The sequence below is a fragment of the Triticum dicoccoides genome, chromosome 5A (assembly GCF_002162155.2).
Source record: "Triticum dicoccoides isolate Atlit2015 ecotype Zavitan chromosome 5A, WEW_v2.0, whole genome shotgun sequence".
In the NCBI taxonomy this organism is placed as follows: Eukaryota; Viridiplantae; Streptophyta; class Magnoliopsida; order Poales; family Poaceae; genus Triticum; species Triticum dicoccoides.
The window spans coordinates 8,909,428-8,921,663 of NC_041388.1; the positions used below are offsets into that span (position 1 = coordinate 8,909,428).

The window sequence follows — 12,236 nt, forward strand, 5'->3', positions numbered from 1 at the left end:
TAGTACTGCGATTATGTTTTACCGTGATCTTCTCATGCATGTTATCGAATAATTAATTATTTTCAGTTAAACCTTAGGTGTCAAATGGGATCTCATGCTGAGAAAGTTGGTATCCAAGTAGGTGATATTATTGGAAGCATTGATGGAGAAAGCATTTCAACCACAATTGAGGTGCGCACTGCGCTTTTATTAGGTTTTAAACAAAAACAAAAATAATTAGTGGACTTCCTATTACTCCGGACCAGAGGGAGTACTTTTGTTTTTGTCCTTGTAATTTCTTACTTTTTTGCTGCTCTTTCAGTTGGAGAAAAAATTGTTGAGTATATCAATGGGCAGTTTTCATGGGGGAAATGACATTACTACCAAAGTGGAAATTTCTGTAAGTTTGAAATTGTGTTCTGATCAACCTGTGTCGCCCATTTCTTCATATAAAATAATGCTTTGCAAAATATTAGCATTGACAAATAGTCGCATGAACTCTATAGGTCCGAGTATTTCACACGAACAACCGTCTTTGGAGGGAAAAACATTTAAATGTAAATATATCGGATCACCGAGAAGTCGTTGAACGAGGTATACATCTCTCCTTTTACAACCTAGTGCCATCTATATTTTCTTTGGATTGTCAGCTATGAATCTCAAGTTATGTGCACCCATTTTTTCGTATATTTTCTTTTATATACTGTGCAATCATATCTCAACCCTTCAGATGTTTTAAATGTCGCAATTTAAAAGTAGTATATAAATCATGATTTTGGAGTTTTTTTTAATGTACTTCATTCATTGTTATGCCAAATAAGCATCCATATTTGACTTTTGTTTGCAAATGACATTGTTTTGGGACAAGAAAATGCATGCACTTGTTGGTATGTTTATGCCTTGTGATTCTTAGCACTAGCCTAGAGGTGCCTTACATTGTGTAAGAATGTAAATTGAACTATACTTGCAAGCCTACTTTTGGCAATCTCTACATGGACGCACAACTTTCTTGTTAACAATGCTATTTTCCCGTTTGCAGCTTTTTATCTCATCACTAATGGAGAAGGGGTTTCTCCCCCTGTATAACATGTCCAAGTTTAATTAGAATCGGATTCGAACAAGTCGCTTTGTTGTGCTTGCACTACTACATATGAGGGTTCATGTCTTCAAAGTATTCTTTTTGTACAATGGAGGGACAACATCTAGAATAATAAGACAAGATTGTTTAGCCAAGTCCTATATTTCAAGGTCTTACATATGCCTATACATTTAGGGGAGCTAAGACCAAGAGTTTCGACGCTAAGAGGGGGGCATTTTTAATAACTTTAAGGAAGACCCGCCACATGTAATATTATTGTTGTTGTATGGATGCCCACGGGGATATTTTAGGTGCCATTTTAAGAGTATCAAGAAATGTGCTATTTTCACATTGTTCTGAGAACATGTGTCTTTCAAGTTAAACGAGCAAAGCAGTTCCACAAAACGGAGAGGGCGTGGACCAAGATCACCACACAAACACAAAGAGGGCATGTATTTGGACTAAACTTCCGCTTCTTCCTACTGCAACCACTTCTGCCTATTTTCACTCTACTGTTGCCCATTCTGCATAAACGGTTGTGGGTAGATGTTAAACGATAGTACTGCTTCTTGCGGTACTTCTGCCCTGGCACCACTCTAACATTGTTCTTCCCCTGTTCCTCAGACCAGTTGCGGTAGTACCACGCTGATGGACGGTAATACTACTCTGGCATGGGCGACAACATAATCTCCTTGTCGATGCACCACCTCCTTTGACATAGGCATCGCGTCGGTCCTATATGACTCTACTGTTATCAACATGACCGTTTTTTATTTATCTTTTCTCGGATTGTTGGTGTTTTGCTATGTATGTTGGTTATTATGCATAGGCCTAGGGTTACTCATCATGTTTTGTATCCGCTTGATGCTACATTTTAAATTAATAAATGTGTTCTTTTATAAAAAAACACTTTATGTTAATAAAAACACTCTTTGTCGAAAAAACAAAGAAGAAGTCGGGTGATCCTACCATGCTAATACTGTGATGGCGATGAACAACAAGGTGGAAGGAAGATAAAAAAGACTTGACGGGATTGGCAACCTTGAGTGGTTCAACATGGGCGTCATGCGTCGGGTGATCCTATTGTGGCATCTTGAACATCGGAGGCAGAAGGATTTCGTCTACATTACTCGTGCACGTCATGATGATGTCACATATCTCTTCTTGCCCAGGGCAGATGAGGATTAGATTTGTGAATAACCGAAGCACGGAATTAGAAGGAAAGTGGCCGTAGGTTTATGTGCGTGAATAATGGCCGGGCAGTTTGAACCGGGGGAGACTTGTATAGGATCTCATATTAGGTGCGATCAATGAGATCAATTTAAAAAAGAAATACAAAGCATGTTCAAACATTTAAAAAAATACACACACATCAATGGTTGATGTATAATCTCAAAAAGATTCAGCTTCCAATTCGTCCAACACTAATAGAAACAAGAAAGAGAAAATTGAATGTGAATAATGTCTAAATGTACTATTCACCAAAGGCTTTGCCACACCTACGTAATTATTTTATGTAAAGCTACATGAAAACCGGCTTGGGGTGATTTGATTGGAAGGAAAAATAGTCCGGGCCCCACCCTGTGAAATTTAGGGGGGTGGGGGAGAGACGTAGATTTGAAATTTGAAGTAAGCTTATGTAGATGTGCACGTAAGTGTAGGTGTAGGATTGTTGATTCACCAAAGGTTGTCGGATTCTAATTTGTCTTTTTTGAATCTCTATCGAGTTTTGACCTGATTTTTCCGGAGTTGTAGACATGTCCCGCATGTATATTGGCAAATAATTTTAGAATTTTTTGAAATATCTAAATATTAAATTTTGTGGTTGATGTCACTGAATGTGAGATCCTATACCAGTCTCCCTAATCCCTAATAACAAAAGGACATCTAAAAGCAGTTAAACAAATCAGCAAATCTCACCCGGGCCTTCGCCTGACTACTTGATCCAACGGTCCGATAGGAAGCAAAATGATGCATAGTGATGCCAAAAAAAAAAAACTGCTTAGCTTAGCTGTGTTCATCGCAAGCACAAAATTCTCGGCCCAGATCCGAAATAATGAATCCCCCATTATTACTCTTCTTATTAAGTACTAGGAGAATAATTCCCTGATATACACCTACCTGTTGCCTGTTGACGTAATCGAATCGAGAACCGTCTTGCGGCGGCCGACTAGTGCATAATGGAGGCGGAGACTGCTGGAATTTAGTCTATTTTAGGCAGTCCAATAACTATTTCAGAAATTTCTAATAAATCCTAGAGGCCCACTTAGCCCATTTGTGCAAGGCAAGGGATACTACTAAAGTTTAGTCCCACATTGCTAGTTTAGTAGGAGTTGGACCTCCTTATAAGGGAGGTTCTTTCCCCACTTGTACGAGCATGAGAACAAGAGGGATATCCACGCGCGCTCCTCCTCCGCCGCCCGCCTCGCCGCGGGTCGCTCCTCTCAGAGAGACGCACCAGAACTTCTCCTTCCTCTCACAGCCTGAAAATGACGCGGTTCAGCCGTAGGATCTTCCTTTAGATGAGCAACACATGCCGCAAGCCATGGCATCAGGTGACAGTGCAACAGCGCCTGGCAGTGACGAGGCAGGGCCAGACGACGGAACGGGCGAGGAGGCAGGCGAGGCCAGCCCATGGCAGTGACGAGGCAGGGCCAGACGACGGAACGGGCGAGGAGGCAGGCGAGGCCAGCCCAGGGGAGGCGAGGGCGACACCTTCCGATGCCGGCCCAGGCGAAGCCAGCCCGGGAAAAGCTGGTGCGGGCGAGGCCGGGGCTGTGGACCCCGGTCGTGCGGCAACCACTGCGGGTGGTGCAGCGGGAGGCATGCATGGCGCATGCATTGCACCAGGCATCACGTCAGGTGCAACCAACTCCTCCTGTTCATCCAATAATTCAAGACGAGCTCCACGACCCGTGCCTGCAGCATGATTAGGCAACAACGCAGGAGAGTATGCAATATCAACAAATTGAGCAGGCAGAGGAGAAGTGGAAGAAGAGGATGAGACCGGAGGTGCGGGAGTCATTGGGAAAGACGAGAACGGGAATACATTCTCATCAAACACAACATCACGCGAGATGTAGACACGATTAGACGGAATGTGGAGACACTTGTACCCTTTATGAAGGGAGCTATACCCAAGAAAAACATAAAGTTTTGACCGAAACTCAAGCTTGCGCTTATTATATGGACGAAGATGAGGCCAGCAAGCACAACCAAAAACTTTGAGAAAGGTATAATCCGGAGACTCATTAAGCAACAGTTCAAGCGGTGTTTTCATTCCAAGGAGTCGTGTAGGAAGCCTATTTATGAGAAAACAGGCAGTGGAAAACGCATCACTCCAAAACCTAAAAGGTACCGATGCATGGGCAAGTAAAGTGGGGCCAGTTTCAACAATGTGACGATGCTTACGTTCAGCCGTGCCATTCTGCTGATGTGTATGAGGACAAGACACACAATGTGAAATTCCAAGCTTATTAAAAAAGGAATTGAGGTTGTGATACTCACCCCCCCCCCAATCGGTTTGGACATGAATAATCTTATGCTTGAGAAGACGCTCAACGTGAGCTTGAAATTGTAGAAACACATCAAACACATCAGATTTACGCTTGATAAGGTAAAGCCAAATGAATCGATTTTAAGCATCAATAGAACTGACATAATAATTATGACCACTCACAGAAGTTTGGGCATGCCCCCATACATCAGAAAAAATAAGCTCAAGTGGAGTTTTAACGACACGACTCGAATCCGAAAACGAAAGCTGATGACTCTTGCCTTGCTGACAGGCATCACAGACTGTGGCAGCATCTTTATTGGACACAATGGGAAGACTATGACTATGCAGAATACTACGAACTATGGGAGTAGCAGGATGACCAAGCCGTGCATGCCAATGAGTGGGCGAAACACGGACACCGCTGAACGCTCGAGGAGCAGATGGAAGATCAAGTGCATAAAGTCCATCACCCACGCGACCTCTAAGCAGAACGTCCCTCGTGGCCCGATCCTTGATAAAAAATAAAAAGGATGAAACTCAGTGAAAACATTGTTGTCACGAGTAAGTTGAGGAACAAACAATAAGCTACGAGTAGCAGAAGGAACTCTAAGAACATTACGTAGATGAAGATATTTTTTGTGCGAGTTAAGAGGGAGGCCTGACCAACATGTGATATGTGCATACCTGCTCCATTGGTGGTGTGAATCTGATCATGTCCACGGTATGGTTCTTGCATGGAGAGTTTGCCCATCTCGCCTATCAGGTGATTCATAGCGCCCGTGTCCATGTACCAAGTTGGGTCGATGGGATAGGATGGAGTGTGGCCTGCTTGGCGAGCAGGCTCATGAGTGGCTAAGGCAGCCTGCTTCTCGTTGCCTTTGCCATTGTTGTCGATGCCGAGGAAGTCCTGCTTGAAGCGGCGATGATAGCGGGAAGCGAGGTGACCTGAAAGATTGCACAACTGACAGGGAAGCTGAACGCCACATGAGGGGCAGCAGGCACACGGACGACCACCCCCGGTCGTAGGCAGGGCGGCGGCGGCGGGCGGCCGCTGAGTCTGTGGAGTCGATGGCACTGACTTGCCGCTGGTAGGTGTTTTGAAGGGTTTCCCTTTACCACGCGTGGCAGCATTAGCAGCAATAAAACTCGGGTTGGACCGGCGGGACTTGATGCGCTGTTCCGTGGTGAGGAGGCGGGCGTAGAGCTCACGAGGTTCAAGCGGAGTGTCACGACCATTGATATTTTCAGCAAGGTTATCATAGTCGTCATCCAGTCCGTTCATGACGAAGGTGGTGAAGCTGAGGTCAAGGAGCTTGGTCTCCCCCAGCTCCGTACGAATAGTGTGAGCGCGTGCATGCTGCTGAGATGCGAAGCTCGTGTGAAGAGCAGACCACGCCTCCTGAGACGTGGCAGCGAAGAGGACCAAGGAGGACACACCCTCGGTGAGCGACGACTGGATCGCAGAGAGGATGGCCTGATCCTGAGCAACCCATGCATGATATGCCGGATGATGCGGTGGAGGACACGACAGGGAACCATCGACGTAGCCCTCCAGGTAGCGACTGCGGAGAAGCGGCAGCACCTGTGCACGCCATGACAGATAATTATCTGTCGTAAGCTTCACCGGGATGAGATGCGTGAAGTAGAACGGTGCAACGGCCGCGGCATGATCAGCAATGGGAGGCGACGTGTAGTAGCCCATGTGGGACGATCCAGCAGATGCACCAGGACCCAGCGTCGAGGACGGTGCAGCCGGCGCAGGAGCTCCAGGGTAGGACGTGGCCATCGGAGGCGAATAGTATCCGCCATAGGGCAGCGGCGGTGGCGGGGCACCGTAGGGCACAGCCGGTGCCCGTCCCGACCCGGTGTTCGTGGCGCCGTAGTGCTGTGAAGTTGGGGTGGTGTAGAACGTCGTAGGGATGGCGCCATGCGACATAGCCACGGTGGCCAGATAAGGCGATCCGTACGGGGCGGGGACGTTGGGCGCGGCAACCACAGGAGGAGCCCCGTAGGGCCCTACGTTCGGCGGAGGAGGTGCCCCGTAGGGTGCCGATCCCATCCAGGGAGCCGCTGGGTCAGGGTACGCAGCGCCCCAAGCCGGCGGAGGTGCGATCAGGGACGATGGCGGCTGTTGATCGGACGCGGCCCCCGCCATCAAGGCCTGGCCAGAGTAGACCGAGGCCAGAGGGCGTGACGATAGGAACGGCGACGCAGGCGCCATGGCAGTGACCGGCGCGACGGCGGCGGCGGCGGAGGTCGATGCGGTCGCGGCGGCGGCAGCAGAAGACATAGGACCGGTTAGGGTTGATACCATGTTAAACATAGGGTTTTGGGAAACTGCACGACACCCATAACAGGGTGTAGCTATCTCATATATATATATAAGAAGTATACAAGGTGTATGGTACAATATACAAGATCTATACAGAGGCTACGTATAAATACAGTCTAACAGTCGGTACGTGCACGCCCAGCGGACCATAATGCTCCTACATGTATGCATGCTCACACAAGAACTTGCAGGCCGCCAGCCGCTCGCTTGGTCTGCCGGTCTCTGGATCGATTGGGACGAGGGGAGCGGAACCGGCATTGTTTTGACATCCGCGCATCTCATCCGTGCCAAGGAGCCGCTGCCCAAAGACTACCGGATGCTCAAAGACCGGCACCTGTATCATCCCGGTGCTCAAGTGAGTAGCACCGATCATGCAACCGCAAAACTAACACTTTGCTTAATTTGTCGGTGCCCGCCTTACTTTATGGTGTGCTTTGTTTTAGGTTACTGTTCACTTGCTCGACGACACCACTACAGAAGGCCGCCTGCTCTATCATCAGGAGCATTACGACGTAGCTTTCTTGAAGGTTGCAGTGGATGGACGTGTTCAACTAACCTCTTTTGCGGACACAGTCAACACTGGTCAGAAAGGTTTTGCGGCTCGGAAAAGAAGAAAATTTAAATCTCAGGATAACCCATGGCAAGGTTAAACTAGACGAGGAGCAACTAGGAGAGGGACACCACCACAACATGTACTTTTATCCCGATGAAAAAATATGAGGTATGTATAAAATATAATTTATCGTGGACCCTACTCTCCTTCTCTTTTTTTACTACTCCCTCCGTTTTATAATATAGTGCATATGATTTTTTTTTGAGAAGTCAAATTAAACAAACTTTGTCCAAATTTACAGAGAGAACTATTTATATATACAATTCCAAACATATATAACATGAAAATATAACTGATGATGTATCCAGTGATATGCATTTGGTATTTCAAATGTATATATTTTTGTCTATAAACATGGTCAAATTTTGTACTGTTTGACTTTTGAAAATATATATTATACACACTATATTATGGAACAGGGGGGGAGTATTTATTAATATGAAGCATATGTACAGGAGGAGGAAACTGAAGAGAGACAGAGAATGTGGAGGGGAAAGGGTGTGTACATACCTAGGGTAAGCCTGAGATTCTACTCTATATGCACAATTTCCTAAGGTTGAGTTATATGTAATTTTGACCTTCTATATGTTGTTATTCGTTCAGACCATTTTGTCTATTATAACAAAAAATTATATACATATGTTTTAGTGTGATGATGATGGAGAGCCGGTCATTGACTTTGATGGAAAGGTTGTGGGGATGATCAACTGTTCTGAAAGTGGGTCCTTTGTTCCTTCTTCCATTTTGAACAACTGCATGTATTTGTGGAGGAATTTCGGGTACACATTCTCCTTCGGTTTTATAGCAATGCTTGCTGATGCATTCTTTGTCCTTTTTGCTATTTGTTGTTTGTAGTTGGACTATAGGTCTGACCTAATCTATAGAGATAAAATCTATGTTTTGATTGTTCAGAATGTGATTGTTGTCATGCTTTATGTTTGTAATGTTAAATAAATTTATGTGATTGTTTTACAAAATAGTTTGTAAGTGACACTATACAACGGGTGGAACTTTGAAGTGCTAGGTGCATATAGGAGCAGCAGGGGAACAACATTGTAACATTATAAGATTATTCACGACATTACCATTATGGGGGGGAGGGGGGGCGTTATTAATTATTGGGACGGTCCCGAGTGAATTAATTAGTACATGGCGCATAAATAAAGTTTCATTGAATGTTTTGTTTTTGTTAGGCTGGTCGTAATGGTAGTATCATAGCTAGTATCATGCATGCCAACTAAGCAATTTTGATGAGGTGTCATAGCATTAAATAAAAAAAGAGATGATGGAGTATCATATCATGATACCGTATCATAATAAATGCTATGCTACTTTGTGTCATGCATGGCAATAAATATAGTACTAGATGATACTAAGGGCATCTTCAATAGATTGTATGTTAGTCTTGTTGGTAAAATGTCCATGTCATCAACCAACAAGCTATCATACAACTACTTCAATGGATTGTATCTAAGGTATACAATAGATGACGAGAAAATAAATGTGATTGCTCTCTATTTCACCTTGGAGCTTGTGCAAAGGTTGTTGGTTATTCTACATACAACTTTGCTCTCTCTCCACATTTATTACATGCCACATCATCACTTTGTCCTAGGTGGCAAATTTACCAACACCTATCTTACAGCTGTTGGAGATGCCCTAATATATGATAATATGCATTAGGAAGGTAGTATCATACACTAGTATCATATGCATGATACTACTATATGATACTCCCCATTACAACCAGCCTTAACTTAAATTACCTTTAATCAAAGCAATCATATTTCGATGTCTAGAACTAAATTTTGTGTTATGATTTTGTAGGTGCATCCCTCGGCCCACCTTGGATTGCAGTGTGAGGCCTTGAAGTTTTTAGATCCCATCCATGCTGAGTATATATGGCGCAAGCTAAACATTGATGATGGTCTTGTTGTTAAAGAGGTATTCAATTGTTTATTTTGCTTATTTTTTGACTTGCAGTTATATTTAGGAGCACCTATAGGTTAGGACAGCCCTCACCGGCGACGTCGCAGCTGGCCTTGATGTCCTTATCTCGAGCTCAGCTGCTATCTAATCCTAGCGGTGGTCAAAAAGGAAAAGCCCCCACCTGAACCAACGAACACTTGTGTCCTCCCCTGCAGGTGCGATACTGTGTCGTCTCAGTTGGAGGGGAGGGCCTGCCAAGCCCTCACTGTGAATGTCGCGACCGGCCAAGGTGTCCTTGGCTATGTCTCCTCTCTCGGGAAAATCTGCAGAATCATTTTGTTTAGTTCCCTTAGGATAATAACTTCAATTATGTTTTTTTCATTCCCTTCGCATGCATCTTATCAACTGATTAAATATTGCCAATGAAATCTTAGGTGTCAATAGGATCTCATGCTGAGAAAGTTGGAATCCGAGTTGGTGATATTATTGAATGCATTGATGGAGAACGTATTTCCACCACAATTGAGGTACATTACGATTTTATTACCTTTTAAATAAAACTAAAATATATATTAGACTTTCCTTATCTTCGGTTTTTGTTCTTATAACCTCTTGCTTTTGTGCTGCTACTTTCAGTTGGAAAACAAGTTGTTGAGCATATGCATGGGCACTTTTGATAGAGGAAATGACATTAATGCTAAAGTAGATGTTTCTGTAAGTCGATACAAACATGCTTTGCTCGCCTGTCTTCCATTCTTCAAACAAATATGCTTTGTAAAATACTAGCACTAATAAATAGTTGCATTGATTCCATAGGTCTGAGTATTTCACACGGCCAACCATGTCTGGAGAACAAAACAGTTAACTGTAAATTTATCCGATCGCCGAGAAGTTGTTGAAGGTGGTATAACTCTATTTTTTTCAACCTAGTCACATCTAACTTTGATGTGGAATGTTATTTATGAATCTCAAGTTATTTGCACCCATTTTCTGTAGATTCGCCTATATCCATTGTGCAATATATGTTACATCCACCCAATGATTTGGATATCGCAATATAAAAAGAACGTATACACGTTATGATTTTTGAGTTGTCGAATGCACAACACTCATCATTTTTAGGTCAACGGGTTCTATTTTATGCCATGTCATCAATGTTTGATTTTCCTGTTAGCACCTGGCATTTCTTTGGAATGAGGTAATGCATGCTATTGTTTGCATGGTCTTGCCTTAAAATTCTTAGCACAAAGGTGTCTTCCATTATGTAAGAAATGTACTATTGAACTATTAAATGCATGTATACTTTCGGAATCTTACACAACTTTCTTTTTTCAACAGTGCTATTTTTCCCTTTGTAGCTTATTATCCTATCACTAATGAAGAAGGGTGTTCTACTCTTGTGTCACCTGACCAAGTTAACTCGGACTAGGACTTGGACTTGCGCTGGTTCATGTGATGATTTAGCTCTTCCAAGTCTTTTTTCTACAATGGAAAGGGATAAAGAAGACAAGATTGTTTAGCCATGTTCTATATTTCAAGGTCTTACAAATGCCTAGATATTTAGGCGGCATTGAGACAAGGAGTTTCAGTGCTAATTAAGAGGATGCTCTTAATCTTAGGTGGTTTAGGGCGGCAGACCCGCCACAAGGTCGTTTGTACGGGTGTTCACAGGCACCTATAGGGCATGTCTTTATTCTTTCATTAACTAATTAAAGAGGTTATTGTAGGTGTCATTTGAAAAGGAATATCACCAAATGTGTGTTTGTAACTAAGTATGCGTGTACCCCTAAAAGGACATGGCTAGTGGGCGCCCGAGCGCTCGTTGGTGGGAACTAGTGCTCATGCAAATATGGAAAGAGTAGCTGACGCGCACGACACGATTCATTAAAAAAGAAATCATGACCTCGTGTGCATTTATTTGGGGATCCAAAAAGTTAAAAAAACCGTAACCTCTCGCGACGAGTTCTTCAAAACTAGATCTCATATAGATAGGTTTCGTCGAACATTTTTTCAAGGCAACTTTGGGTACGATGGAGGCAACTTTAGTGCTATATGAAAGCAACTTCATTTTTTTTCCAGTAGGACCACCTATTAGGTTTGTTTGTGTAAAAAATGAGAAAACCACACAAAACATGAAGCACCTTTAGTGGTACATATGGAAAAGTCAAAGTTCACCATTGATGGGGCTATTGGAGACAAAACAAGGACAACAAATTTAAGATCGTTATGCACTTAAGTATCACACAATTTTTTTAGCAATTTTTTGGTGTTTTTGTGCAACTCCAGTGCATTCAACAAGTAACTCATGTGTGTTTCCTATTATTTGGTTTTGTGTAAAATGAGAAAATCAAGAAAATCTATGCAAGTCCAACTCATCTTATGTGTGTATGCAACTATACACATATGCATATAGCAATTGTTCTAGCAAGCTCTAAGCAATTGCCTCATAGCAGAAATCCACGCAATTGTTCTAGCAAGATCCAAAGCCAGTATTCCTAGCAAAAAATCCAAGAAATTATCCTAGCAAATCCAAGCAATTGTAATACGAAAACACAAATGTAAAACTGTTTATAGCAAAACCAAGCAAATGTATTACCAAACCACAATGCAAAAATTATTCTAGCATAACAGAGCAACTATCCTACAAAACCAAGCAACCATACTATCAAATCCAAGCAACCGCATTACTAAATAACAACTATGAAAAAAATGTCCTAGCAGAACCAAGCAACTGTCCCTAATATTCCTACTTAGATTGTCTACTTTAGGCAGAAGAAATGTATGACCAACTGGAATAGCCTTTGTC

At 43.2% G+C, this 12,236-nt stretch overlaps 1 pseudogene; it reads left to right on the forward strand.

Moving 5' to 3' along the window:
- Window positions 1-10,360, forward strand: part of LOC119299028 — a 19,900-nt pseudogene extending 9,540 nt beyond the window's left edge.
- Window positions 10,361-12,236: the final 1,876 nt, after the last annotated feature.